The sequence below is a fragment of the Hypanus sabinus genome, chromosome 10 (genome assembly GCF_030144855.1).
Source record: "Hypanus sabinus isolate sHypSab1 chromosome 10, sHypSab1.hap1, whole genome shotgun sequence".
NCBI lineage: Eukaryota > Metazoa > Chordata > Chondrichthyes > Myliobatiformes > Dasyatidae > Hypanus > Hypanus sabinus.
This window is the reverse complement of record NC_082715.1, coordinates 67,418,770-67,435,648: the sequence shown is the minus strand read 5'-3', so window position 1 is coordinate 67,435,648 and position 16,879 is coordinate 67,418,770.

Here is a 16,879-nt window from a genome sequence, read left to right as displayed (position 1 = left end):
TAGTGACTCAACTGTAATTTTTCAGAGCCATCAAGAAGAAGGTTACATTCACATCCTAGTGACATACAGAAATCATAAGGGACATAATAAAGAAACAGTAAAATGGGTAAAACTCAAAAGGAAAATAGTTGCTGGCAAATTAGATATTTCCGTGGTTATCTTTTTAATCAAAAGCAAATAAGGTATGGGCTGAAGAATTAAGTTAGGTACCTATTATATAAGTTTTGGCAGGTTTTGTTCTTTAACTCATATCAAAAAGTGTTCTGATTTTGTATTCATTTTTATATAGCCATAAATATCAATGCACCAAACCAAAGCTTCACAACAGGGACCTATGATGTAACACTTGCTAACTCTTTAAAACCTGATTTTATAAAATTTACCTTAATCTTTCTTAATAATTAACAATTATTTTATAGTCATGTTAAAGCACAAGAAATAAATTGCAAAGCATAAAAAGTGTCAATAAATGAGGTAAAATGACCTAGTCAATATAAACACTGGCATTGGAAGGTTGTTGTCAGTTCCTTTTGCCTGATTCAGCAGTGTGTGGTACTGATTGCCAATGTTGACAGATGGGCCACTCCAGTCTATTAACATGGCCAACAGCTGTTGGTAGCTTTATCAAACAATCTTTCTCAAGTGTTTGAACATAGTAATTTGCAGACTGGCCTTTATCTAAACTTTTCAAAACTATGTAAACAAGATGAAAACACTGGTGGCCAACCATAGCAAACAATGTGTGCCATTAAGTTAAAGGATGCCTTTGCTATTCCCATATATCTGAAAGTTCAGCTTTGTAAAGCCACTTACTCTTTTCCTCCCATCTAAATGAAGTACCTACAATTTTCTCGGTAATGCATCAAAGTTTTCCTAAATGCTGGAGGATCTCAAAGGGACAGGCAGCATCTGTGGAGGGAAAAGGACAGTTTATGTTTCAGGTTGAGACCTTTCATTTCGATTTAATTTTCATTAGTAAATGTTTCCACACTATCCAGTTAATCCTAAATGAGAAACATCAGTGTGTACACTTGGAATAATATTTGAATACCTTTTGTATATATATGCCTATGTGATCTATTATTCTGTGCTTTATACCTGTACGTGACAGAAGATAACAGTGTAGAGAATGTTGCTGAAATCACTGAGATATATTTTGATTTGCTGTGCAAATGATGGAACGTATGCTTGCCTTCAGTTATCTTCATATTTCCTCATAGACTAAATAATACAACATATGCAGAACAGATGGGCCCCTGAAAATGCTGAGCTAAGCGAGATTGTGTGCAACTGCTTTAATCAACTTACAAATAATGAGAACTAGAATTCCTATTATGAGAGCAGAAGGAATCTGAATCCAGACAAGTCTCCACAGAAATGGAAAGCAAGCCCTGATTAGGGGTAGTCAGCATGGGTTTGTGTTTTCTGAGGAGATGATGAAAGTGTTTGATTAAGATAAGGATGTTGTCTACATGGATTTTAGTAACCTATTCAATCAGGTCCCTCATGGTGGGCTCATGCAGAGAAAAGGATGCATGCAATCTGCAGTGACTTGGATGTTGGATTCAGAAGTGGCTTGGCCATAGAAGATAGAAAGTAGCTGTCGATGGTAGTGGTTCTGGCTGGAGGTCTGTAAGCAGTCTGTATTGGGACCTCTGCTACAGTATATGCGGTGTGTGTGTGTGTGTGTATATATATATACACACACACACACACACACACACACATATATATATATATTTTACTCACACACTATATATGTGTGTGTGTGTGTGTATAAATGACTTAGATTAAAACATGGATGGGTGGGTTAATAAATGTACAGATGACACACTGATTAGTAGTGTTATGGACGGTTCAGAAGACTGTCTGCACATGTGGACAGAGAAATAGCAGTTGAATTTTAATCTGGCCAAGTGTGAGGTGTTGAACTTTGGAAGAAGAAATGTAAAGGGACAGGACACATTTAATAGAAGGATCCACATACGTTGATGCACTGGGGTATCTTTGGGCCTAAGTCCATAGCTCCCTGAAAGTAGCTAAACAAGCTAATGGGGTGGTAAAGAATGTGTATGGCATTGTTGCCTTTATTAGTCCAGACAATGAGTTCAAGAGACAGTAAGTTATGTTGCATCTCTATAAAACTTTGGTTTGGCCACATCTGGAGCATTGTATTGAATTTTGGGCACTATATTATGGAAAGGACGTGGAGACCATGGAGGTAGTGTAGGAGTGTTTGACCAGCTTGCTTGCTGCCTAGTTTAGAAGATGTGTCGTAAGCAGAGAATGAACAAACTTGAGTTGTTTTTTCTGGGGTGGGGGAGGCTGCAAAGAGATCTAATAGAAGACTATGAGCTTTTTGTTGAGTTTAATATTTAGTATATTTGAGTAATTGTGTAAATATATTGTTTGATTAAGTAATCTTCTTTGTTTCAGTAAGTCATGACAGGTTATATGTATAAGTTCATGAATTGCATACGCCATCACAGCACCACATGACTCGTGTGCGCCTTGCTTATAGTAAACATGAAGTTAGATTCAGATTTCAAGCTACTGTATCTTCCTTTGAATTAGTTTAATGTTTTGAAGTTTCAAAACAGAACGGTGGGGGCAAAATATTTTTAAAATGAACCTGAAATGGCTATCAACCTGTTGAGTGAAGCGAGACGTTTGAACTTAAAAAAATGCAGTGAGGAATAATGGGTAAAAAACACAGCATAGCATGTGCAGAGACACCATGTTAAAAATCAGCAGCACAGCATGTATTCTTCGGAAGGGAAGACTCGAGCAAGTTTTTTTAAAGTCAGAAAATGGAAGAATTCATGGCTTCAAAAAGAGTGAATTCAGGGTCATAATACTCATAAAAATAAGTAGAATTGGCTGGCTACATAAGAAAGATTGGCACATTTGATTTTACAAGAGATAACTGGCTCAAGTGTACTAAGCAAATGAATTTATTTTGAAGTAAATGAAATAGCCAAGAGAAATAATTACCAATTTGTAGAGTCTATTAGGTTTAATGTCTACAGTTTGCTTTGATGTTTAACTGCTCTAACCAAAGCATTCAGAATGAACTTCGGAATATTGTGAATGCGATGCAGAAACATTTAGAACCGAAACCATTGTTGATCGCAGAATGCTTTAGATTTCATAAGTGGAATCAAAAAGAAGTGACGTCCATTTCAGCATACATGACTGAATTGAAGAGATTGTGCATTGTCAGTTTGGAAATGGTTTTAATGATGCACAGAAGATCATTTAGTTTGTGGAATCTTACAAGCAGGCATTGCAAAAATGGCTGTTAATTGAAGCACAACTTAAGTTTAAAAGAGCAGTTTGAAATTGTTGTGGCAAATGAAACAGCAGACAGAGATGCAATAGAATTGTAGGCAGAAATGATAGTGAGCATGAACAAAATTGCTGTGTCTGAACAGAAACCAGCCCAGCTGAACAAATTGTGTTCCGTTATGGCAGGGCCTCACATGCAACAGACATAGAGCTTCCGGTGGCTGTAATGGAGTAGGTTGTACTCGCTACGTGCTCCGAAATTATTCGCTTACTTTGCTGTTTAAACCTATCTCGGTGAGAGCACCACAAATAGAAAGCAGTCAAAAAAAGAGACTACTTTAGAGACTTTGACTGAAGTGATTCAACAAATGTCAGAGAAACTCGAAAAATTAGATAAACTGGATGACTTAGAATCCAAGTTTGATTTGTTACAGAATTCCTTCGACCTGGTTAAATCTGAACTGAAAACGCTTAATCGGAAACTTGGAAGTATACAGCAGACTGTGAATGACCATGAAATTTGTATTAAGCTACACAAAGAATCTCTGCCAGTGTTGCAGAAGGATATCGAAGGTTTCAAGAAAATTTCTAAGGAACAACTTTAAAAATACGACGTGTTACTGAAGAAACTTACAGATTTGGAGACCAGGAACCGAAGATGCAATATCAGAATTCTTGGGCTTCCTGAAAAACTGGAGGGTAATCAACCTATCGATTTTTGTGCTCAAATGCTGAAAGATTTATTCCCTGATTTATTATCGGAACTACCAAAATTTGAGCGTGTTCACCGAGTTACCCCGCCTAATTGGGATCCTGCCAAACCTCGCTCTATTATCATTTGCTTTTATGACTATCAGATTAAAGAACAGATCCTTCGTGAATCAAGGAAGAAACATATATTACAATTTCGTGATCAACAGTTTCGGATCGTTCAAGATTACCCACCGGAAGTTCTAAGAGCTAGACAGGCTTTTAAAGAGGTCATGTCTGATCTTTTTAAGCTTGGCTATCGCCTTTCTCTCAGAGATCCGTGTTACTCAAGGTTACACACAACAGACAAATGCAGGTTTAAAGATGAAACTTGCAGGACACATACAAAGAGCACGTTGGGCATACAAAAATAAATGGACTGCACTTCAAAGAGAAGAATCTAGAAAGTTAAGTTGCAGTTTCAAAAAGAGAACAAATCAGCACAGCTGATGAAAAATTGGATAATAATGGGAGTAACACAGGACTGTGTAACCCAGATATTTACAATGTGAAAACTAACAGTAGACAAACAATATGGCTTACACCAGAAGAAAATGTCATATTAATTCAAATGAAATTAAATACTGGATCATCTGTTTCAGTCATTCCACAAAATAAGTTTGAACAGCATTTCAAAGATACTAAACTGAAGCCTGCAGATATCCAACTAAGAACTTATACTGGAGAAAAGATAACTCCTGTGGGAATGACATTTGTAACAGTGAAGTACAAAAACCAACAAGCCACATTGAGCGTGCAAGAACTTCAAGTGGGAGACGAAAACCTGCAATGATGAAAAGTAGGTGCAATGACTAAAGTCCCGCTGGATAAATGGAAGACCAAAAAGAAAGGAATCTCTGGAGACAGGAAAACAGAGAATTCATCACATGATGTTGTGGATGAGGAAACTAACAGGAAAGTTCAGATCATAAAAGGAGCAATAGAAGGATTAGTAAGAGAATACACCAGTGAACTAAATGGACCTTCCCAAGATCAAGATGCACAAACTAGAAGAAGAAAAAGTAGGGTAGAGATGGTGAGAAAGATTGTGTATAAGAAAAAGACAGGTGTGAATGAGACAAGGGATGTGAGAAAGTAAAAGAAAGGTATAGAAGTAGATCCAGAGAGAGAAAAGGAGAAGAAAGGTGTCCAGAGCTGTCAGAACCACTTCCTGCAGTCTAAGCCAACACATACAACCACCACAGAGAGACCTCAGCACCTGAGATTGTTTCATAGTGACAAGTCTCATGTACCAAACAGAGTGATTCCTCTTGTCATGAAAGATATTATTCCACAAGAGTGAGAAAGCCACCACAGTGATTAAATCTTTAGGCCTGAATGGGACAATTTAAAATTTACTATGCTGTGGATGTCTGTATTTAGTAGTTGTATTATGCAGCATGCTGTGTATATCGTTGAGATGCTTTTCATTGAGTTGGAGTTTTGTAGCTAAGCTGAGAGGAGTGTGGTGTATTTAATAGTTAAGTAATATTTGAATACTCTTGTAAATATGTTGTTTGATGAAGCATTCTTTTTTGTGTAAGTAATTCATTAGGGATTATATGTATAACTATGTAAATTGCATATGTCATCACGCTACCACGTGATTTGTGTGCATTTCACTTAAAGGTTAATGTATGAGGAGCATCTGATGGCTCTGTGTTAGAAGACACCGTCAACCACGCCGGCTTCCAGGATTTGGGATGCTCAAACTCCCCGAAGTACGGATAGCTAACACAGCCCCCTTAAGGGGGACAGTTCCGCTAATTGGTAATCATGTTTCGAGCACCAAGAATTATTTAAGAAACACCTGAATTGTGGTTCGGTGCTCAATCATTAGCCTACTTGTGATTTCATCTAGTGTTTGTTTTGAGCTCACATCCAGTGTAATACTGTATCCCAAACATTGCTTCTGATATCCCAGCATTTGGGTCCAATTCATCCTAGACAAGAACTCTCGTCACAGTACAATTGAGCCAACATGGGCCCAGCAGGATTTCAGAATCTTAATCGCTGTGACGAGCCACAGTGAAAAGATTTCCAGACAAGTCCTGGAGATTTATGAGCTACAGGCAGCTGTTTGTCATCTTTCAAAAGGAGGAAGCCAGAGTCGCTCGGGAGTTGACCGTTCTGTGGAGTCACCACATCTTCAAACCCCAGAGAGGTTTGCTGGTGACCCCAGTTCTTGGTGTGTCTTCCACACCCAAAGCTCATTCTTTGAACTCATTATTTTCCATCCCAGTTCCCTTTGGAGCTATGACAAGTAGCCTTCATTATCTCTCTCCTGACTGGGAGAACCCTGGCCTGGGCCACTGCACATCGGGAACGTAAGCTTGCTCTTGCCCCACTGAAATCATATCTGCATACCTTGACTCTCTTTTGTCCCACCTAGTTCACTCCCTTCCTACCTATATCCGTGACACTTCACATGCTCTGGATCTTTTCAATGATTTCAAATTTACTGGCCTCTATCATCATATGTTCACTATGGATGTCTAGTGGAACGTGTCCTTACTCTTAATGTTTCTCCTTCAAACTAAAGGTGCAGCCATGGGCACTCGCATGGGTCCCAGCTATGCCTGCATGTTTGTCGGCTACATGGACCAGTCAATGTTCCAAGTCTACAATGGTGTTCGTCCCCCACTTTTCCTACACTACATTGACAACTGCATTGGTGCTGCTTCCTGCATCCATGCAGAGCTTGTTGACTTCATCAACTTTGCCTCCAACTTCCATCCACCCTGCACTCAAATTTACCTGACACCTCCCTCCCTCCCCTTTCTCAATCTCTTTGTTTTTCTCTTTATCTCTGGAGGCAGCTTATCTTCTGATATCTATTATAAACCCTCGGACTCTCACAGCTACCTGGACTATACATTCTTCTCACCCTGTAACTTGTCAAAATGCCATCCCTTTCTCTCAATTCCTCCATCTCTGCCATATCTGCTCTCATAGAAATATAGAAACATAGAAATCCACAACACATTACAGGCCCTTCAGCCCACAATGTTGTGCCGACCATGTAACCTACACTAGAGACTGCCTAGAATTTCCCTACCGCATAGCCTTCTACTTTTCTAAGCTCCACTTACCTACCTAAGCGTTACTTAAAAGTCCCTATTGTATCTCAGGATGATGATTTTCATTCCAGAATGAAGGAGATGTCCTCTTTTCTCAAAGAAATGGGCTTCCCTTCCTCCACCATCAATGCTGCCCTCAACTGCATCTCTGCTCCTCCTATCCCATGGATAGGGTTCTTCTTGCCAATGATAGGGTACCTCTTGTTCTCACCCACCACCCCACCAGCCTCCACATCCAGCACATAATTCTCCAAAACTTCTGCCACCTCCAATGGGATGCTACCACCAATCACATCGTTCTCCCCACCAGTTTCTGCTTTCCGCAGGGATTGCTCCTTACACGACAACCTCCCCACTTATCTTGCAAGTGGAACAAGTGCTACACCTGCCCCTATTCCTCCTTCCTCGCCACCATTCAGGGCACCAAACTGTCCTTCCAGGTGAGGTGACACTTCACCTGTGAGTCTGTTAGAGTTATATATGGTGTCCATTGCTCCCGATGTAGCCTCCCGTATATCAGTGAAACCCAATGTAGATTGGAAAACCATTTAACTGAGCACTGATGCTCCATCTGCCAGAAGAAGCAGGATCTGCCTGTAGCCACCCAGTTTAATTACACTTCCCATTCCCATTCTGATATGCTGATCCACTACCTCCTTTACTGTTGTGATGAGGCCACACTCAAGAAGGAGGAACCTCATATTCCACCTGGGTACCCTCCAACCTGATGGCATGAGGATGAATTTTCTGAACTTCCGGTAATTCTGCACCCCCCCCCCAACCTTCACCATTCTCCATCCCCTTTTCCCTCTCTCACTTTATCTCCTTGCCTGCCCATTGCCTCCCTCTGCCACTCCTCCCCCACTTTTCTTTCTTCTGTGGCTTTTTGTCCTCTCCTATCAGATTCCTCCTTCTCCAATAATTTATCTCTCTCACCAATCAACTTCTCAGTTGGCAGAGTGAAACTTCAGGAGGTTGAAGAGAGCCGGTCGAAGCCCAGTCCCTGTGTATCACAGTTCCACTCCCCAACCTTGGACTTGTACCAGTTCTCCACCTGCTCAAGATGTAGGTCGGTTGCACCAAACTTTCTGCCAATGAGAGCTCCCAGTGTAGGAGGCAAGATCACTGCTTTTACTGCAGGGAAGCAGATCACACTCAGGCTGAATGTCCCAGGCTGCACCTGTCAGGCAACTGCTAGGACCGTCCAATGTCGAGAGGATTGCAACAGTAGCGGCCACTGCTCCCAATCCCACAGATTCCGGTTTTGTGCTGAAGGTGGAGCTCACCTGCGATAAGAACTTGAGGCAGGTAAAGGCTTTTGTGGACTTGGGGCAGCTGATAACTTTCTGGGCTTAAGAACAGCCCATTGGTTCGACATACCGCCGTGAAAGTTGAGCCAGCCCATGCCCACAATGGTCCTGGATGGTCGCCCACTAGGTTGCGGGCAGATCCAGCAATATACAGTGGGGTTGCAGATGAGGATAGGGGGTCATCTGGGAGACATTAGTTTCTGCATTACTGACTCTCCATTCATACTCCTAATCCTCAGTACCCTTGCCCTGAGGGGAGGGGAGATTCATTGCCTGGTCCAGTTATTGTACAAGGGTTTGTTTGCGGCATGGAGTTTTGACACCCAGATTCTCCTGTGACCAATGACAAATAAGGGGGCAGGTGTCAGTGTGAGGGAACGTAAGACCTTCTGGAGACCTAGTCCTGTCAAGAGAGGACAAGCTGGTTCCAGCCAATGGGACTGTGCCAGTCCTGACACTGTCTAGTTGTGATCCCACAGGAATGGGAGAGAGCGAAAATCTCTAGTTCAAGAAAGGTCCAAGGAGAGGCCCAAACTGTCTGGGAAGCTTAAGGCTTCCAGCTGTAAGAACTCAAGGAAGGGGGAGACCCCTCTAGGCCAATACTTGAAACCTGTTTGGGGGGGAGGGGTGCAAGAAACCTCTGTAATACCTCATGACCATTGCCTGAGGATACAGACTGGGATTTGGGCTGTAAATTGGCCACTGATTCTGTGAAGGAACTTTGTGAGCATAGGGATATGATTCACAGGTCTGTCAAATCATCTGTCACCTCGGAAGCCTCAGGAGTCATCCCTGAAAGAAGGTCTGGAGGAGATAGCAACACTAGACTGGTCAAAATGCCTTTCATCTACAAGGACTTGGAAGAGGTCTTCAGCAAGGGAAAGGCCTCGACTTTTCCACCACACGGATCCTATGACTGTGCTGATTTAGGCCAGTTAGAAGAGTGGGCTGAATGGTGGCAGATGGTGTTTAATGCTGATAAGTGTCAGGTGCTACATTTTGCTAGGAATAATCCAAATAGGACATACATGGTAAATGGTAGGGCATTGAAGAATGCAGTAGAACAGAGTGATCTAGGAATAATGGTGCATTGTTCCCTGAAGGTGGAATCTTATGTGGATAGGGTGGTGAAGAAAGCTTTTGGTATGCTGGCCTTTATAAATCAGAGCATTGAGTATAGGAGTTGGGATGTTATGTTAAAATTGTACAAGGCTTTGGTAAGGCCAAATTTGGAGTATTGTGTACAGTTCTGGTCACCGAATTATATGAAAGATGTCAACAAAATAGAGAGAGTACAGAGAAGACTTACTAGAATGTTACCTGGGTTTCAGCACCTAAGTTACAGGGAAAGGCTGAACAAGATAGGTCTTCGAGCGTAGAAGGTTGAGGGGGGACTTGATAGAGGTATTTAAAATAATGAGGGGACTAGATCGAGTTGACGTGGATAGGCTTTTTCCATTGAGAGTAGGGGAGTTTCAAACAAGAGGACATGATTTGAACATTGGGGGCAAAAGTTTAAGGGTAACACGAGGGGGAATTTCTTTACTCAGAGAGTGGTAGCTGTGTGGAATGAGCTTCCAGTAGAAGTGGTAGAGGCAGGTTCCGTATTGTCATTTAAAGTAAAATTGGATAGGTATATGGACAGGAAAGGAATGGAGGGTTGTGGGCTGAGTGCGGGCCAGTGGGACTAGGTGAGTGTAAGTGTCGGCACGGACTAGTAGGGCCGAGCTGGCCTGTTTCCGTGCTGTAATTGCTATACGGTTATATGCTATGGACCTGCTGCCCGGCACTTGTCCTCACCTGGGTCAATTCTAAGTCCTCTCAGGCCCAGAGAGAAGCACATTAGAGGAATATATAAAGGAAGCTCTTCCCATGGGCTTCATTTGGCCCTCTACCGCACCTGCAGGTGCAGGCTTATTCTTCGTACTGTTTATTGATTGTACAGGATTAAACTGCAAAACACCTGAGTATCACTACCTCCTTCCACACATGAATACGGCTTTCAAAACGCTCCAAGGATCGAGGGTATTCACAAAACTAGACCTACGGAGTGCATACAATCTTGTCCATATTTGGGAAGGAGATGAGTGGAAGACTGCATTCAATACAGCGACAGGGAACTGCAACTACATGGATATGCCCTTCAGCCTTGTGGATATTCCAGCCATTTCCCAAGCCTTTATAAACAATGTGCTTGGGGATACACCACATTGTATGCTTTTGTTCACCTGGATGAAATCCTAGTCTTCTCAAAGTCCATGGAGGAGCATGTTGCTCATGTCAGGGACATTTCAAAGAGCCTTTTGGACCATGGACTTTATGTTAAGTTGGAGAAGTCAGAGTTTCATGTGATGACTGTTTCATTTTTGGGTTTTGTCATCTCCAATAGCAATCTCAAGATTGTCTCTATCATGACCCAGGCAGTCAGAGACTAGCCACCACCAACCAGTATCAAACAAGTCCCATGAATCCTGTGGTTTGCTAACTTCCACCAGAAGTTCACCAGGAAGTTCAGCTCGGTGGCAGCTCTGCTGATGAATCTAACTAAGAAATCCACGACCTTTTTGTCTGGACTACTGAAACAGAGGCTGCTTTTGTGGTTCAAAACAACTTCCATTTTGGTTTCTCTATTAACCCCTACCTAACCTTCATCATGAAAGTGGACATCACAAACATCGGAGTGGGTACTGTCTTGTCCTAATGACCATCTTTGGACAGTGAACTGCATCCATGTGCATTCTTCTCCAGCAGAGAGGAACTATGACGTCAGGAACTTCTTGCAGTTAAGTTAGCCTTGGAGGAATAGTGTCACTGGCTAGAGGGGGCCAAGAACCCTGTTTTCTTTTGGACTGACCACAAGAACCTGGTTTACATTCAGGAGGCCAAGAGGCTGAATTCCAGGCAGGCCAGATGGACTTTATTCTTTAACCACTTTGAATTCATCCTGACCTACTGACGAGGTCAAAAAAACCAGAAGCCAGATGCCCTGTCCCATCAGTTTGATGAAACAGAATGAGAGGAGCAGCTTACCACGATTTTGTGCATGGCCAGGGTGGTAGTGCCAATTTGTTGGAGCATTGGCGCTTGTGCTCACAAGGCCCAAGCTCAAGGGGAGATTCCTTCCCTTCCCAACAATCTCCCTCCTGGCACTTACCTTGTAAATGGAACAAGTGCTACACCTGCCCTTCCACTTCCTCCCTCACCACCATTCTGGGCCCCAGATAGTACTTCCAGGTGAGGCGACACTTCACCTGTGAGTTGGCTGGTGTGGTATACTGCATCCGGTGCTCCCGATGTGGCCTTTTATACATTGGTGAGACCCGACGCAGACTGGGAGACCGTTTCGCTGAACACCTACGCCTGGTCCGCCAGAAAAAGCAGGATCTCCCAGTGGCCACACATTTTAATTCCACATCCCATTCCCATTCTGATATGTCTATCCATGGCCTCCTCTATTGTCAAAATGAATCCAACCTCAGGTTGGAGGAACAACACCTTATATACCGGCTGGGTAGCCTCCAACTTGATGGCATGAACATTGACTTCACTAACTTCTGTTAATGCCCCTCCTCCCCTTCTTACCCCAACCCTGACATATTTAGTTGTTTGCCTGTTCTCCATCCCTCTCTGGTGTTTCCACACCCCCCCGCCCTTTCTTTCTCCTGAGGCCTCCCGTCCCATGATCCTTTCCCTTCTCCAGCTCTGTATCACTTTTGCCAATCACCTTTCTGGCTCTCAGCTTCATCCCACCCCCTCCGGTCTTCTCCTATCATTTTGTATTTCCCCCTCCCTCCACTACTTTCAAATCTCTTACTATCTTTCCTTTCGGTTAGTCCTGACGAAGGGTCTCGGCCCAAAACGTCGACAGTGCTTCTCCTTATAGATGCTGCCTGGCCTGCTGTGTTCCACCAGCATTTTGTGTGTGTTGTTTGAACTTCCAGCATCTGCAGATTTCCTCATGTTTGCTTTGAGATTCCTAGGAATGGTCCTCCAGGTAGGCTGTTTGTCCCAAGTTCCTTCAGGTCCCAGGTACTCCAATGGGGATATTTGTTGAGAATGACACCCAGGGTTTGTCAGGTTCCTCGTGTTTATCAAGAGGAGATACTGGTGGCCTGGAATGACAAAAGAGGCTCAGCAATACGTTCAGGCATGCAAGGTGTACTACCAGAACCAGGAAACCCGTACCTGAACTTGAGGGCTCCTCCACTCCTTACCTAGAAAGACCTTGAGCACACATCTCCATGGACTTTGTGCAGGCCTCCTGTCATCCAAGGGGAAGTTGGTCATCATGGTAGTTGTTGAGCCTGCGAGTTCATTGCCTTGGAAAAGGTGCTGTCTGTGCTGAAGATGTCTGAGATCATCCTGGACCAGGTCTTGTGGATCTATGGATTCCCAGTGGGCATTGTCTTGGATCCCGGACCACAATTCACACCACATTTCTGGAGTGTGTTCTGTAAACTGATAGGGGCAGTAGCAAGTCTTGCCTCAGGGTTTCGCCCGCAGCCCAACGGTTAGACCGAGTGGTTAGACAGAGGATTTAGAAAGTACCTTAAGATGCCTGACCTCGGAAAGACTAGACAAGTGGTGTGACTATTTGATGTGGGTGGAAGTCGCCCACAAAGCCTTAACAGCATTTGTGTATGGGATGTCACCGTTTGAGTGCCAGTTTGGTTATCCTCCGTCTCTCTTTCTGGAATAAGAGGCTTTTGCAGACAAAGATCTCATCCAATGCTGCAAGCAAAGATAGATTAGGACAAGAGAGATCTTGCTGGACTCTACCCGGAAAGTGAAAAGCAAGGCAAACCAAAGGAGAAGTCCGGGACCCAACATTTTGATGCAGCTGTATTTCTTTAGGAGTTTGAGAATATGTTGTGTGTCTCAAAAAACACTGAAAAATTTCTACAGATATACCATGGAGAACATTCTAACGGGCTTCATCACCATCTGGTATAGGAGTGGAGGGTGGCTACTGCACAGGATCGAAGTAAGCTGCAGAGAGTTGTAAACTTAATCAGCTCCATCATGAGCACTAGCTTCTGCAGGATCCAAGACATCTTCAAGGACCAATGCCTCAAAAAGACAGCATCCTTCATTAGGGACCCCCCCCCCCCCACCCCGCCCTGCACACACAGGGCATGCTTTATTCTTGTCGTTACCATCGGGAAGGAGATACAGAAGCCTGAAGGCACATACTCAGCAATTCAGGAACAGCTTCTTCCCATCTGTTATCTGATTTCTGAATGGACATTGAACCCATGAACACTACCTCACTAGTTTTTTATTTCTATTTTTGCACTACTTGTTTAATTTAACAATTCTATATATATATATATATATATATACACACACACACACTTACTGTAATATTTAATGTACAAACGTTTGTATATATACCTACTCCAGGCAGAGGCTAAAAACTAAAGCTCCAGAGAATGGAACAACAAAGAGGTGGTCATGGGAGGCAGAGGAGTAATTATGGGATTGTTTTGAGTCAGTGGACTTGGCTGTGTACAAGCACTCATCTAGAGATCTGAATGAATACACCATGATTGTAAAAGACCTTATTAACACAGCTGTAGATGAGTGTGTCCTCAGTAAATCACTTAGAGTATGTCCCAATCAGAAGCCCTGGATGAACCATGAGATCCACAATCTGCTGAGGGCAGATCAGAGGCATTCAGGTCTGGAGACCAAGAAAGTTACAAAAGGTTCAGGTATGATCTCTGGAAAGCCATTTCACGGGCAAAGTGGAAATTCCAGACCAAACTTGAATCAATATTTGATAGCCGTGGCAGGGTTTGAATGCTATCATCTATTATAAAGTTAAATCAAGTGACATGGGAGACAGCAGGGCTTCACTTTCAGAGGAGCTCACAGCCTTCTGTGCTTGCTTTGACCATCAGAACATGGAGGGGCTATCACAAGCACCCACCTCTCCTGATGATTCCAATGATTTCAGTCTCTGAAGTTGACATGTCGGCTGCCTTCAGGAGGATGAATCCATGGAAAGCATCCAGACCAGGCAGAGTAACTGGCCACGTACTAAAGACCTGTGCTATCAACTGGCTGGTGTGTTCATCAAGATCTTTAACCTCTCGCTTCAGCAATGTGTGGTACCCATCTGTTTCAAGCAGGCTTCAATTATATCAGTACCCAAGAAGAGCATGGTGACTTGCCTCTGTCCCAGATGCACTTGCATCCACAGTGATGAAGTGTTTTGAGAGGCTGGTGTTGAAAGGTGGCATGGATCCATTCTAATTTGCCTACTGGAGCAACAGGTCCAAAGCAGATGCCATCTCATTGGCTTTTCACTCAATGCTGGAACATCTGGACAGTAAAAATGCATACATCAGGATGCTTTTTGTTGACTACAGCTCCGCATTCAATACCATCATCTCCTCATAACTAATATTTAAGCTCCAAGCCCTTGGTTTCAATACCTCGATGTGCAAATGGATCCTGGATTTCTTCACTTGTAGACCACAGTCAGTTCAGATTGAGAACATTCCACGATCTCCATCAGCACAGCTATGGTACAAGGCTGTGTGCTTGGACCTTTGCTCTACTCACTTATGACTGTGTGGCTGAGCACAGCTCCAATGCCATATTTAACTTTGCTGTTGATACCACCGTCGTGGGTCAAATTAAAGGTGGTGATATGGCTGAGTGTCATAACAACAACCTCTCACTCAATGTCAGCAAGATCAAGGCAGTGATTATAGACTTCAGGAGAAGGAACCCAGAGGTCCATGAACCAGTCCTCATTGGAGGATCAGAGATAGAGTGCAAATTTAACTTCCCAGGCGTTACTATTTCAGAGGACCTGCCCTGGACCTGGCCTGTAAGTGCAATTGTGAAGAAAGCATGGCAGCACTTTTACTTCCTTAGAAGTCTACAGAGATTCAGTATGACACCTAAGAGTTTCATAAACTTCTATAGATGTGTAGTGGAGTGTATATTGATTGGCTGCATCACAGTCTGGTATGGAAACACCAATGCCCTTGAATGGAAAATCCTACAAAAGGTGATGGATTCAGCCCAGTAAAGCCCTTCCAACCCTTGAACATATCTGCATGAAACACTGTCACAGGACAGCAGCATCCATCATCAGGGATCTCCACAATCCAGGGCATCGCTCTTCTTGCTGTCACCATCAAGTAGAAGATACAAGAGCCTCAGGACCCACACCATCAGGTTCAAGAATAGTGTCTACCCCTCAATCATCAGGCTCTTGAACAAAGAGGATGACTACACTCAAATTCTCTTTCTCCATTACTGAGCTGTTCTCACAACCTATGGATTCACTGTCAAGGACTCTTCATATAATGTTCTCGTTATTTATTGCTATTTACTTATATTTGCATTTGCAGTTTGTTGTCTTCTGCACTCTGATTGATCTTTCGTTGATCCTGTTCTAGTTACTATTCTATAGATCTGATGAGTATTCACACAAAATGAATCTCAAGGTTGTATCTGATGATGTATAGGTACTTTGATAATAAAATTTACTTTGAACTTTGGAGTCATATAGTTACAGAGTTGCAGAGGTGCAGGCCCACCATGTCTACCCTTTTTGCTTTCGGATGGTATCCTTTGTTGTCTATGTTAACATGTCTTCTCTACTGTATATAGTTAACACTTTATGAATAAAGTATACAGCATATTGAATGAAAAAATATATTTTCCACAGATTAATATCTTAATTAATAAAGTTTGGCCTTGTACTGCTTTAGTTAAAGAGGATTTTAACTTGCTCCATGGCCTGAGTCTGAAGTCAAAATGTTTTAGGAAGATCCTATTTTAAACTTTTCTCTAACAGTTTGCTCCCCACAAACCTTGCCCTTTCCTCACCTCTCAGCCCCACATACCCCTTAATGGAACAGCATCCTCACCTACAATCATTACACACATTAATTGAGCCATCTAATTGCTTCTCTGGCATAAACCTCAACTACGTATCCAGACTAATTGCACTCATAGTGTCTGCTCTGAATATATTGCCATGCCCCCTCCCCCACTTATGTCATCAATCCTAAATCCTTAAAGGTACAATACCTAAAGACATGAACAACCATCCTGTCTCATTGTTACGAACCTTCACTAAACATCCACCCCAAGAACCATCATTCACAACTAACCTTCACAATGACAGAATCAGTCTTTGTGTGTCTTTATGTATGCACAGCCAATGTGCTACACACCAAACCCTGGCCCAGATGAAGCATGGTAAAACTTCCTGGCCACTGTCACTAACAGTATTGTTCAGAATAATAGTGAACAAAATCTGATTTATTTCCTAAAACTACAAACCTTCAACAAGATTACTATTTCTTGAAAAAAAATGTTTCAGTGATACTGGCAATTAAAAAAGAATTACTCTCGTGAATAGGTGACATCACAGCTATGCAATCCAAACTTATGGCCAACAGCACCTGCTTTTCCAGTTTTCTT